The sequence below is a fragment of the Triturus cristatus genome, chromosome 8 (genome assembly GCF_964204655.1).
Source record: "Triturus cristatus chromosome 8, aTriCri1.1, whole genome shotgun sequence".
NCBI lineage: Eukaryota > Metazoa > Chordata > Amphibia > Caudata > Salamandridae > Triturus > Triturus cristatus.
In genome coordinates, this window is record NC_140591.1 from 327,016,080 (window position 1) to 327,029,660 (window position 13,581).

The following is a 13,581-nucleotide window of genomic DNA, read 5'->3' on the forward strand; positions in this document are numbered from 1 at the left end:
GACCCTGTAGAAATTGTTGAATGTTTCGCGACTTATTTCCGTGAGGTGTATTCTCCAGTCTTGGATGGCCTTGAGGATGGCTCTCATTTGTTGCTGAGAGACATTGCGTTGCCGTCTTTGTCAGAGGCGGACAGCGTACTGATGGATGCGACGTTGTCGCCTGATGAGATTGCTTTGGCTATTCGCTCGGTCGCTTCTGGCAAGGCCATGGGTCCCAACGGCCTTCCCATTGAACTGTATAAGCTGCGCCCGGACAAGATGGCGCCTCATCTCTGCGACATGTTCCTTGAGGCACGTGACGTGGGCTCCCTTCCCTATGATCAGCGTCTCGCTACAATAGTCGTGATTCACAAGGAGGGGAAGCCACGGGATCGGTGTATTTCTTACAGGCCCATCTCATTGTTAAATGCTGAGCCTAAAATTCTGGCTAAGGTTTTGGCTAATCGTCTGGTTAGGGTCATTGGCGACTTGATCCATCCGGACCAGTCCGGTTTCATACCCCACCGTAATACGGCTCTGAACCTGAGACGTCTTCATGGAGTGCTCGCCAGAGCGGCGCACATACGTGAACCGGCCGTTTTGGCGTCCTTGGATGCCACAAAGGCGTTTGATACCCTAGAATGGCCGTATCTTTGGGCGGCGCTCGCGAAAATTGGTTTTGGCCCCGGGTTTATCGGTTGGGTGAAGTTGCTGTATGAGGAACCGTTGGCTCAGGTAGTGGTGAATGGCAGAGCGTCGGCGCCCTTCGAGTTGGGAAGAGGCACGCGGCAGGGTTGTCCATTGTCACCCCTCCTCTTCGCACTTGCATTGGAGCCTCTGGCTGCCTGGTTACGATGGGAGCCCTCGTTGCGCGGCATTAGGTGGACGCCTGAATTTGAGGACCGCATCTCTCTTTATGCGGACGACATTCTCCTGTACCTCACATCTCCTCGGCAGTCTTTGATTGTACTAGTCGATGTTCTGACCTCATTTGATCGTAACTCCGGTTTGGTCATCAACTGGGCCAAGTCGTGCGTCTATGTTCTCTCTGGGGATACTCCTCTCCTCCCGCGTGGCTGCCCTATCCAGATTTCGCAGTCAGGGTTTAAGTACCTGGGGGTATTCATATCCTTAGACCCTGTGGCCCGCTATGAGCGGAACTTACTCCCCCCACTCCAACGTCTGAGGGCCGACGTCTCGAGGTGGCGACGGCTCCCGCTTTCGCCGCTCGGACGCGCGGCGCTGTTTAAAATGATGTCGCTACCACGATTCCTATATGCACTGCAAAATACACTCGACGTCATACCGGCCCGCTACTTCCGTGAGGTGGAGAGCTTGCAGAGGCAGTTGTTTTGGGACGGGCGATCGCGAATCGCTCTTGCAAAATTGACACTCCCATGGTATGATGGGGTATTGCACTCCCCGATATCAAACGATACTATTGGGCGTCCCAATTGGCGGCGGTGAACCACGGGATGTATGGACCGGCCCTGAACCCGGCGTTCGAGATGGATAAAATGCTATTGCCTGGGGGGGATTATAACAGAGCCCTCTATTCGAAGTCACCTGGTGTGCAGTTGACAGGCCCAACCAAGATAGCAGTACGTGTTTGGCATGCTGCTAATGCCGCGATGGGTTGGAAGGACCGCCTGACTCGAGCGACCCCACTGTATGCTTCAGAAGGGCTGGGCTGTTTGTGGAGAACTAAAGGATTTGAGAAATGGGATATGATTGGCATCTGTAAGGTGAGTGATCTCTGGGTGAAAGGGGAGTTTAAAACGTTTGAAATGCTGAATGCGGTATATAAGCTGAGCGATAGGGAGTACTTCCGGTATGCTCAGGTCCGTCATGCGTTGTGCTCGGTTTTCCCTGATGCTACTGCTATCCCGGAAAATTCCCCACTGGAGGACAGGGTGCTCGATGGCTACGTGCCTGACAGCACAATCTCCTTGATCTATAAAAAACTCATCAACGACCGGTCAGACCTGTTGACCCACTTGAGGGAGATCTGGGTGGCTGATGGTTTGGAATTAGATGATGAGGACTGGGTCTCGGCAATAGCCTCCCCGAGGGAGGTGGCTATTCCGGCCCGCCTTCGGTTCGTACAACTCAAGATACTCCATAGAGTGTATGTCACTGGTCCCCGCCTGATGCGCATGGGTCTCTCCGTGGATGGGATGTGTAGGCGTGGCTGTGGTTCGCTGGGTACTTTCCTTCATGTTATATGGGAATGTCCTGAGGTGGCTCGCTTTTGGCGTCGGGTGCATGCTGTAATGGAAGAGGTCACCCATGTCGCTCTGCTGCCAGAAGCTAGAAGATGCCTGCTGAATGTGTGGGAGCCCAACGATTATAATGTGGCGCAGACGCAGTGGGCGACTTTGGGTAATATGGTGGCTAAATGAAACATCGCACAGTTGTGGGGTTCCCAGAGGTCGCCCACGTTCTCGGTGTGGAAGGAGAATATGGATTGGTGCATGTTTAGGGAAAAGACGGTGTATGTAGCGAGAGGCAAGCCTAGGAAATGGACTGGAATGTGGGGTCTGTGGAATTCTTATCGCGGAGACATCTGTGCCCCTCCCCTGGCTATTGTATCGGATGTTTCTCTGTCCCCCTAGCTGACCATTCCTCACCCGTTAGGTTATGAGTAGGTTATAGTTTGATTTTTCCTCTGTTCCCAGGCCCCCCCTCCCTTCTCTGCCGCAGGTCATTGATTTCCTACCCCGGGGAGCGCGTCCTGATATTCACACTGTTTATTGCCTTGTTTGTGTGTAATGTTTATTAGTTTTAAGTCGAAAATTGGAACCGTATTTCATATTGTCACCTAACTACTGCTTTTGCCTTCACTGGGAGTACTGATGGACTGACGAGATCCTCGGATTGCTCAATCTGTATAACGGTGTAATGATACATCTCATGCTAATTAGTGGCCGGCCCAAGGGGTTGTAGGCCCATGTCTGTAACTCTTTGAAGTCAAATAAAGGTTTCTTTAAAAAAGAAAAAAAAAACACTGGTTTCTGCTAATCAGGGCCCCAGTCTCTCTGTTCTCTCTAAACAACTTGGACTGCATATTAGATGCACTAGTGATTGGGTACTGTGGTACCGTATGAGCCCCTAGTATATGGTACATCAGGTACCAAGGGCATAGGTACTTCACAGGCCTACCAGGGGGTGAAGCAGGTATTATGCCACCCCTGGGAGGCAGACTAAATCTAACACCGCAGGCCTGCTGCTGCAGCCTGGGTGAGGTAGTGTTAGCACTCCTCACAGAGGTATAGGTTCCCTATATCTCACCATACACACACATATAAACCTATCAGTCACCCCTAAGGCAGGCCCTATCAATCCTGAGGGCAGGGTGCTTGGTTTACAATGTGAGGGGGTGCCTCGGCCTGAGCAGGGCCCCTCTGCAGCTGGCAGAGTCTATTGTCTGTGGCTGTTTGTGGATGCGGTTAAACCATATACTCTTAAGTGCATTATAACCTAGCGGTAAATGCTAACTTTGTAATGACTGCATCCAAACATGTCGTGTTTGGTGTCAAACAACTTGGAATCATACCCCCACACCAGTAATTGGTGTGGGAGTATGATCCCACCCTTCTAGAGGGGAAGACATGTACCTACTGTGGAAACACGGTCGAAATCTGAAAGAGCCCTGGCATCACAAAATGGATGCCACCAGCACAGACACTGGGCTGCCCTCCTGCTGCTGACTGAAACTCGCAGTGGAGGAGGCCCAACAATAGGCATCCTGTCACAGAGAGGTGTAACCACCTTCCAGACAGGATTTAGTGTATTGGGGCTGGGTGGGTGCACTCCTAGAGTGCTTTGAAGTCCTGCACTGGGGGAGCAGTAGGCTCCTCTGTGCATATGCCAGCTCAAACCGGTTCAGGGGCTACCTGCCCCTGCTCTGGCGTGAAACTGGACAAAGGGAAGTGGGTATAACCACCCACTTCCCTGACCCTCCCATAGGAGTGGTCATAGAGCTAGTCCCTCCCTTTCCTTTAGTGTAAGTTAGGGAAACCTTGCCATTGCAAATCAGATATCCCTGGACGACGCTCTACAAGAAGAATCCTGGCCCTTCGACGTTCCATTACCTTTGGCTACGGAGAAACTGCCTGCAGTTCAACGAAGACAAAACTGAACTGCTGCTCTATGCACCAACGAAACAGATCCAACATCTTCCAGTGGACTTTAGGCTTGCCCCGGATTCAGTTCCACTGACGCCAGTTAGCACTGTACGGAATCTGGGGGTCTTATTCGATAATAACCTACAGCTGGCTTCACAGGCTAGTAAAACTTCCAGCACCTGTTTTGGTTTACTGCGACTTCTACGCCGTATTCTTCCACTGCTGCCTGCAGACTCCCGCAACACGGTTGTCAGAAGCATCATCCTCAGCAGACTGGATTACTGTAACTCTCTGTACCTCGGAGCCCCCCAATACACTCTGCAGGGGCTACAGAGAGTTCTGTCAGCTGCTGCCAAGTTGGCACTTGGTCGCAAGTTCGACTCATCCTCCACCCAGGCACTAAGAGATCTACACTGGTTACCCGTTAGAGAGAGGGTCCTTTTCAAATCTCTGTGCCTGGTGCACAAGGCAATCCATGGACTAGGCCCGATCCCACTCCAGGAAAGATTCGCTTGGTATTCTCCTGTAAGGCAGCTGCGGTCATCCAAGGCCAACCTGCTGGTTCAGCCCAGCTTCAAACGGGCTAGACTGGGAGGGAGGGCATTCAGGGTGGTCGGAGCTCAAAGCTGGAATGCGCTCCCACCCGCTCTCAGACAGACGCAGTCATTGATAGAATTCAGAAGGAGCCTTAAGACCTGGCTGTTCCCAGTAGCATGAAGTCCCCGACTTTGTCTCCTCGTGCGATAAAACATCCTGTCTGGTCAGAGCGCCTGGATACCCGTAGGGTTACAGTTCTCTTGCGCTATATAAATTCTTATACTATACAATACAATACAATTTGGAACACTGAAGAATCTCCCTTGGAGTCAAGGAGTGACTCCCCTGCTTGGCAGGCACCAAAAACTTGAATCAACGGTCGCAAACTTTCCCGCTGGAGTCCAAGTCCTTGCAGCCCCGGAAGTGGATTTCCTGACTTCTCGACGGCCATTGTGGGTTCCCAGCAAAGCTGAGGCGAGTGGACCCCACGAGTGACGAGGAACAGCAATACCTGGGTACCGTGCACTATTGTCTAGTGCAACCCCTTCACGACGTTCTACGAACTTGTGCATTGGACCACGTGTGATCCAAGCCTCCAGCAGGATTTCCCTCGAAAATAAGAGGCCTACCTCGTCCCGAGTGACCGTGGGCTCCTGTGAAGCGAATCCTCATGAGGCGTCTTTGCGTTCCCTTGCCAGCTGGCTTGTGGGTCTCCTGAAGACTTTCTCATCAAATCAAAGGGCTCCCCTGGTTGCTCTAGGCCTGCCCTGACTTACCCTCGCTGGGTGAGTCCCTCAGACCTTGCTGGTCTGCACCGCTGACTTTCTTTACATTTCACGAGACTTGCTGTTGCCAAGGCTTGTTGGCTCCAATCCGGTTGCCGACACCTCAGTAAGCTGCAGACTTTGTGGGACACTCTGAATCCAGCTCCTGGTCGTCATCGACGCCTCCTGGACCTCGTGGCTGAAGAGTCAAAACACCCTTGATCACCTGAAATCACCCGACTTCCGTGAGCCTCCATCTTCCTGGCCCCGGGTCACTGGCAAGTGACTGTGAACACTGTCCGTTATGCTTTCAGGTCTTCTTCTTCCTGAATCCAGCCTTGGATTCCACCGGACACTTCTCCAGTCTTCACAAGCAGCAAAACTTCTTTGGCTTCTATTGAAAACGACGACGCAACCCGACACCAAAAGACACCTATGCACCCGGCTTCCCTGGGTGAGGTACCTTGTGCACTCCGGTGCTCCTGTGGATGTTGGCCCTCGAGTACTTACCTTGTAAGTGGCTTGCTTGTAGACTCTTTAGAAGTACCCTAAAACTTTGAAATCCCAACCGCGACTTGCTCCATTGAAATCAATAGGGAACCCGCGTCTGTGTTCTCACACTGCACGCGTCTCTCGTGGGTCCATTACTTACCTGCCTTGGGTGGATTAGTGAGGCCCCAGCGATTCTACAGGCCCTAGGCCTTGTCCCCTTGCAAGTCGACATTCCTAAACCTCTTTTTTAGTATATGGTCTGGTACGACCCTAGGGCCCCAGCCATATTTGTGCTTAACTTATTGTGAAACGTTGATATTTGCATATGTTCCTGACTTCTAATCTCATAAAGAGATTAGTAGAGTGTGTCTTGTAATAAATACATATATATTTGATATATATACCTGTGTGGTGTCCTTTCATTTGGTAATTCAAGAGATTATTAGGTAAAACAAGCTGTTTTACATTCCTCTGAGAGTTAGCCTGAAGGCTGCTCTCCACAGCTACCACTAGGGTAGCTTTCTTTAAAAGGTTGTCTTAAACCTATCTGCCATAAGAGTCGAATTGGACTGGTGCAAGGTGGCCACTATAACTAGTGACCAGCATATACCAGGCCAACTTCTCACAATGGGTACTCACAAACTTTCTCTTTGGGCCAAATTTACAGTGTGGTTTGTGGCCGAGGGCCGCACCGGTGGGGGCGGGGTCAGAGGGGGAGGGGCGGGGCTAAAGCAAAAAAATATTGTGACCATGAGGTTGAACACAGGTCCCTGCAGCAGATGCCTTTGTCCACTGAGCAACCAGACCCGGCATACACACATCTCTCCCTCCCTCCCTCCCTCTGTCTGTCGCCCTCCTCCTTCTGTCTCCCTCTCTGTCTCCTTCTTTGTCTCCCTGTCTCTGTCTCCGTCCCCCTCTGTCTCCCTCCCTCTGTCTCCCTCCCTCTGTCTCTCTCTCTGTCTCCTCCCTCTATCTCCCTACCTGTCTCTCTCCCTCCCTCTGTCTCCCTCCCTCTATCTCCCTCCCTCTGTCTCCCTCCCTCTCCCTCTGTCTCTTTCCCTGTCTCCCTCTCTCTCCTTCTGTCTCCCTCCGTCTCCCTCCTCCAGCTCCCTCCTCAGTCTCCCTCCCTCCATCTCCCTCCCTCTGTCTCCCCTCTGTCTCCCTCCCTCTCTCTCTCCCTCTTTCTGTTTCTCTCCGTCTCCCTCCCTCTCTGTCTCCCTCTCTCTGTCTCCCTCCCTATGTCTCACTCCCTCTGTCTCCCTCCCTCCCTCTATCTCCCTCTCTGTCTCTCTCCCTCCCTCTCCCTCTGTCTCTCTCTCTCTCTCTGTCTTCCTTCCTGTCTCCCTCTCCCTCCCTCTGTCTCCCTCCCTCTCTCTCTGCCTCCCTCCCTCTCTGCCTCCCTCCCTCTCTCCCTCCCTCTCTCTCTCTCTGTCTCCCTTCCTCTCCCTCCCTCTGTCTCCCTCCCTCTCCCTCTGTCTCCCTCACCCTCCCTCTATCTCCCTCCCTCTGTCTCTCTCCCTCCCTCTGTCTCCCCCCTCTCCCTCTGTCTCTCCCCCTCCCTCCCTGTCTTCCTCTCCCTCCCTCTGTCTCCCTCCCTCCGTCTCCCTCCCTCTGTCTCCCTCCCTGTCTCTCTCCCTCCCTCTGTCTCCCTCCCTCTCCCTCTGTCTCTCTCCCTGTCTCCCTCTCTCTCCTTCCGTCTCCCTCCTCCGTCTCCCTCCTCCGTCTCCCTCCCTCCGTCTCCCTCCCTCTGTCTCCCTCCCTTTCTCTCTCCCTCCTTCTCCCTCCCTCTGTCTACCTCCCTCTGTCTCCCTCCCTCCCTCCCTCTATCTCCCTCCCTGTCTCTCCCTCTGTCTCCCTCCCTCTCCCTCTGTCTCCCTCCCTCTCCCTCTGTCTCCCTCCCTCTGTCTCCCTCCCCATCTCCCTCTCCCTCCCTCCCTTTCTCCCTTCCTCCCTCCCTTTCTCCCTCCCTCTCTCTCCCTTCCTCTCCCTCCCTCTGTCTCCCTCCCTGTCCCTCTGTCTCTCTCCCTCTGTCTCCCTCCCTGTCTCCCTCTCCCTCCCTGTCTCCCTCTGTCTCCCTTCCTCTCCCTCTGTCTCTCCCCCTCCCTGTCTCCCTCCCTGTCTCCCTCTCCCTCCCTCTGTCTCCCTCCCTCTGTCTCCCTCCCTCTGTCTCCCTCCCAGTCTCCCTCCCTCTGTCTCCCTCCCTCTCTCCCCCTCCCTCTCTGCCTCCCTCTCTGCCTCCCTCTGTCTCCCTCTCGGTCTCCCTCCCAGTCTCCCTCTCCCTTCCTCTCCCTCCCTCTGTCACCCTCGGTCTCCCTCCCTCCCTCTGATACCCTCTGTCTCCCTCCTTGTCCCTCCCTCTGTCTCCCCGTCTCCCTCTCCCTCTCTGTCTCCCTCTCCCTCCCTCTTTCTCCCTCCCTGCCTCCCTCTCTCTGTCTCACTTCCTCTCCCTCCCTGTCTCCCTCCCTCCCTCTGTCTCCCTCCCTCTCCCTGTCTCTCTTCCTCTGTTTCCCTCCCTCCCTCTGTCTCCCCTCTGTCTCTCTCGTTGTCTCCCTCCCTCTATCTCTCTCCCTGTCTCTCACCCTCCCTCTCTCTCTGTGTCTTCCTTCCTCTACCTCCCTCTGTCACCCTGTCTCCCTCCCTCTGGCTCCCTCCCTCTCCCTCCCTCTCTGCCTCCCTCAATCTGTCACCCTCCCTTCTTCTCTGTCTCCCTCCCTCTCCCTCTGTCTCCCTCCCTTTGCCTCTCTCTGTCTCCCTCTCTCTGTCACCCTCTCTCAACCTGTCTCCCTCCCCCTCTGCCTCCCTCTCCCTCCCTCTTACACCCTCTGTCATCTCACCCCGTGTGTGTGTCAGCCCTCAGCCCGTGTGTGTGTCAGCCCTCAGCCCGGGCTGAGACAGCATCCCAACGCGCACACACACAGCCCTACCCGAGTACTTCACAGGTCTTTAAAAGACCATTTACATGTTAATAAAGCTTTGTTGTATTTCACCTCTTAGCGCCACTGCATTTCCACTTTGACAATCACTGGAATCCCCCGGCCCCCACAGAGCAGAGTCTCAGAGTCTGGGCTGTTGCAACCGGCAGTGTTTTCTAACACTATTTAATTAAAAAAAAAACACAGGTAGGATGCCTGCAAGGTCCGTGGGCCGCCAAGGGAGGCTTGCCGGGCCGCTGGCGGGCCGTACTATGAGTACCTGTGCCCTAGAACGATGTATGTTCACTCCTATTTTATTTCTATGTCAAACTGTTTAAATTGTTTGAATACGCAATGAAAACAATACAACACAAAAAGAAACATACCGTTGCGCAGGCCTGTGGAGAACATAAACGGGAAAAGGTTGGACAGCTAAAAACCAGTGCAGAACACTGTCATTACTGTCCTTTTGTCAAAGCAACCAGCGGCGGTCAAGATCCAAAACCTTAAAATGATGGCACCCCAACAAATAATACTGAAGTGCATCCATGGCCCAATTAATAGTCAAGCATTATTTTTATTTTTTTGTCAAGTATATTTTATTAAATTTTTTACAGCATATAATCTGAGATAGTACCAATACATCATCCCACGCAGGGTAGCAGAATAATTCAGCAAAATTATAATAGCTGAACAAGGTGCATTGCCCAATACAAATCCAGCTCCTTTCCTTGTTGAGTGGCCCGAGTGGCGGAAACAGTTTCTAAACATAATGGAGCTTGAAGTAAGTCCTTTCTGGGACAAAATGCGAGCAAGCAGTTCTACAGAGATTTCAACTTCTATGTATATAGGGATTGTTCTGTTGTATTAATTCCAACAGGTGCACCAACAATATTCCGTTGTATGTGAGATTGACAACGCTACTTTTATGTCCGTACCATGACTTGTGGGTGCAACGTTGTAAATACGGGTACAGGAAAACTCTCGCTCGATGAAATTACCGAAGTTGAAGCGTCTCGCCTGGTACTGATATAAAAGTAGCGTTGTCACTCTCATATACAACGGAATATTGTTGGTGCACCTGTTGGAATTAATACAACAGAACAATCCCTTCTGTTGTAAGTATATAGCGGTAACTGCTGCGGATTGTGCATCATTCTTCAACATTGCCATAATGGACATTGGCATCTTTGATACTAAAAAACTCCGAAGCAGATTCAACGTTATCCTCCCTCGTTTAATGATTCATAGAACCTCACACATCATCTGAAGATCCATGGATTGACTACATCTGAAGCGTTCTAGAGGTCACAGTACCCCATAGAAGATATAGAGGTTTCAAAAGATATATGTACTTGGCGTCCTGATGAAGGCTGTAAGCCGAAACGCGCGTAGGATTTAAGGTTTGCAGGAGCCATGCCTTAAACCATCATGTTTTCATTAACATCAAATAACATTTTATATATAACTTTGATGAATGTGTAATGAATTTTAGATAGAACACAAATTATTGTACCTTTTGTTTGAAAATGATTGAAGTATTTACATGTGTAAACATTTTGCATTTTCAAGTATAGAGGTCATCATTATCTCCAGTATATACTTCCTATGTTTTTTCTTTTGTCTTCCAATTATGAAAATATATGATTAATTTGCAAAATAAGAAAAATAAAAAAAATATATTTTTGTAACCAATGGTGTATTTATGCAATATTGCGTATGCTTTTCAGGTCCACAATATTAATTTTCATGTTCCTAATTTGTTTTGATTTCAACTTATTGATACACCCTGATTTAGGAACTTACATCAGGGGTACTCTTATCCTTACAAACGTAACCTCCTGCACATGCCACACATGAATCACTAGCACCATTTCCTCTACTTGACCTTTTTCACATCCTTCAAGCTTACACCTCACCCAGCGGAAGCACACTTGAATGACACCCTCCCACATTCATTCACACCACACTACCCAACACTCGCTGCTACTTTTAAATCCCCACACTTTATTTTGAACACTGCACTACTCTGAAACTCACTACCTACCACTAGTTGAAAACCATCAACAGTGGCCTTTCAATTCACATTGCACAACGTTTTGTCTATGTTGGTATTAATAGCGGGTCTTCTTGGTGCCGGGTGTAGGGTCTGCGTATATGGAATGACCAGATTGAACTGGGAGCCTAGAATTGCTCGAGAAAATAATATTCTGCAGGAAAAACCTACCAGCTGCCCAAGCCAAGCAGCAAGGAGAAGGGCAGGGTGATACAAAGCAGGAACTGGAGAATCCAAGCATACTACTCCTCGAGAAATCAAGTAAATACAATTATGATGCAGCTGAACTCAAAATGGGCCCTCCTTTATAGTACCAAACAGGATTTGATGTATTCGGATGGTTTGGGCCATTTTGGATTAGGAAAGAAAATATGTAAATAGCCAAAATAATACTACCACAAAACATTCTATAGACAACAGGAATTATTCAAATAACAAACAAGGTAATGGCTGTTCAGTAGCAGTCTGATTGCCAGCCGTGGTCTGATTGCCATCAGTGGTTTACAAAATCCTCCCGCGTGTCACACTCTTCCCGCATATGGAAGAAGCCTCACTCCAGAATGCCTAGCGTGCAAGAAGTGCAAATGCAAGCAAAAAGGCTCCTGAAGGACTTCATCACACTCCAAGGAAGAGAGCCACCAAACTCAAGAACCCACACTGAAATCTGCAGGCCTGCATCTGACCTAGGGTGGTACCCCACGGGAAAGCCTATGGAACAGGCCCCTAGCTGTGGAGATGAAAGGTAAGGGCTAAACCCTTATATTCTGCACACTCTTAGGAGCTCTTGTTTGTAGAGACATTTTAAGAAGAGTGGTTTTAACAAAAGAGGAGCATGAACCTAATCTGCTGGTTACCAAGAACGATCACAGGTATTATATCCCTTCCACTCAATAATGCATTGAAGCTTCCCTTTAAAGTAGGGAGTCACAAAGCTCCTGAACTTAATTCTCAGGTTGTCCACCAACAAGTATGAGGGCCAACCTTCTTTCAGCCCAAGGACCTCTACAGAAATAAGGTTTTAAATGAGAGACGTGAAAGGAAGGATGTACTCTCCAGGAAACAGAAAGCTTGAGTCAAACTGTGCCAGTGTTTATGATCTTAAATATTTCAGAAGGGCCATAATACCTAGGAGAAAAGTTAAACCTACAAATACAGCGAGGTAGATTGATGGAAGATAACTATAACTTGTCTCCTATTTTATAAGTAGGAGCTGATCATGTAATGGTACTAGATGTTCTGTTTCCAAGAAGTCTGGAAATGTTGGAGGATGGAATCCAGTCATTGCAAGAAGGGAGGAAAGTAGGTGGACGTATGGAGTGAATAATTGCAGGCAACCGCAGGTGCAGGTAAGAGAGATTTCCAGTTTTCTTGGGTACCGCAATGGTAGCACCTTAGGAATTCTTCAGGTGGTTTATTTAACCTCTCCATTTGCCCCTTGGCTTGAGGGTGGAAGCTGGAAGTTAATTCTGTTTGGATGCCAAGTTTATGACTCTGGGATTAAATTTTTTTTTTAAATGTACTAAGGCCCACAATCCGAAATAATTTGTAATGGCAATCTGTAGAGTCTAAATATGTCAGAGTAGAAATTCCTAGCCATTTCTATTCCAGTTGGTAATTTTGGAAGATTAAAAGGGTGAGTCAATTTAGTATATAAGTCGACTGTAACTATAATTGTGGTACAATTGTTAGATGGAGGCACATCTACCATAAAATCAGTAGAACTCATTTACCAAGTGTTAGAGGAAATTTCGGGTGTCAATAATGATCCTGCTTTTCTTTGTGTTGCAGATATATTTGAAGCACAGACTTTGCAGGAGTTGATAAATCTTGTGGCATAGCGGTAAAGAGAAGGCCACTGAAAATTCCTTCTGATTATTTCTTCAGTGACCCTTCGAACTCTGTTTCCAAAGATTAAGGAATAATGGCATAGGTAAAGCATAGGTGTTTGTGAATGTTTTGATGAAATAAAGAGTTTATTTGATCAAAAACCACACCCTCTTTATTCTGAAAATGGGGGAAGTGGCTTTCTAAGTTGTGGAGATTAAATCTTTTGAAAGAAATGTGGAAGTAGTTACAGAAATAAAGGCTTGAGGAACAATGAATTTCTCAATGCTCTTGAACTCTCAGATTCAGGATAACCCTTAGATAGGGAATCAGCAATAACATCATTAGAACCAGGAATGTAGGCAAGGAAAAATCAAATGTTTTAAAAAAGAATGTCCTGGGGTTGTCTACTTTTCTGACATTCAGTCTGTTGGAGCACTGGAAGATTTGTTTGGTCGATGGGGACAGTTATTTGAAATTAGACACCACGAAAAAGTGTCTCCATTCAATGAAGGCTGCCTTCATAGCCAGAAATTCTTTCTTCAAAATAGAATAGTTTTTTTACTGCTAGGGAAAATGTTTTGGAGCAGATTGTGATTTGATGCCCTTCTCTTTCTTGACTAAGTTGAATCAAGACTATTCTAACAGGTAGATTTGAGGCATCAGTCTTGAGAATGACGGACTTGGCAGCCTCAGGTTGTAAAATAGGAGCTTGAATAAATTCTTTCATAAATCTTTCAAAGCCTAGGATGGCAAATGTTATTCCACAGAAATTTCTGGTTCTTATAATCGTAGAGACAAGCATACTAGATGAATTTCAGATAGTAATATGCCAGGCCTAAAAGCTCTGTGTTTCTTATACCAAAGTAGGAGTGTTCCAATCCAGAGCG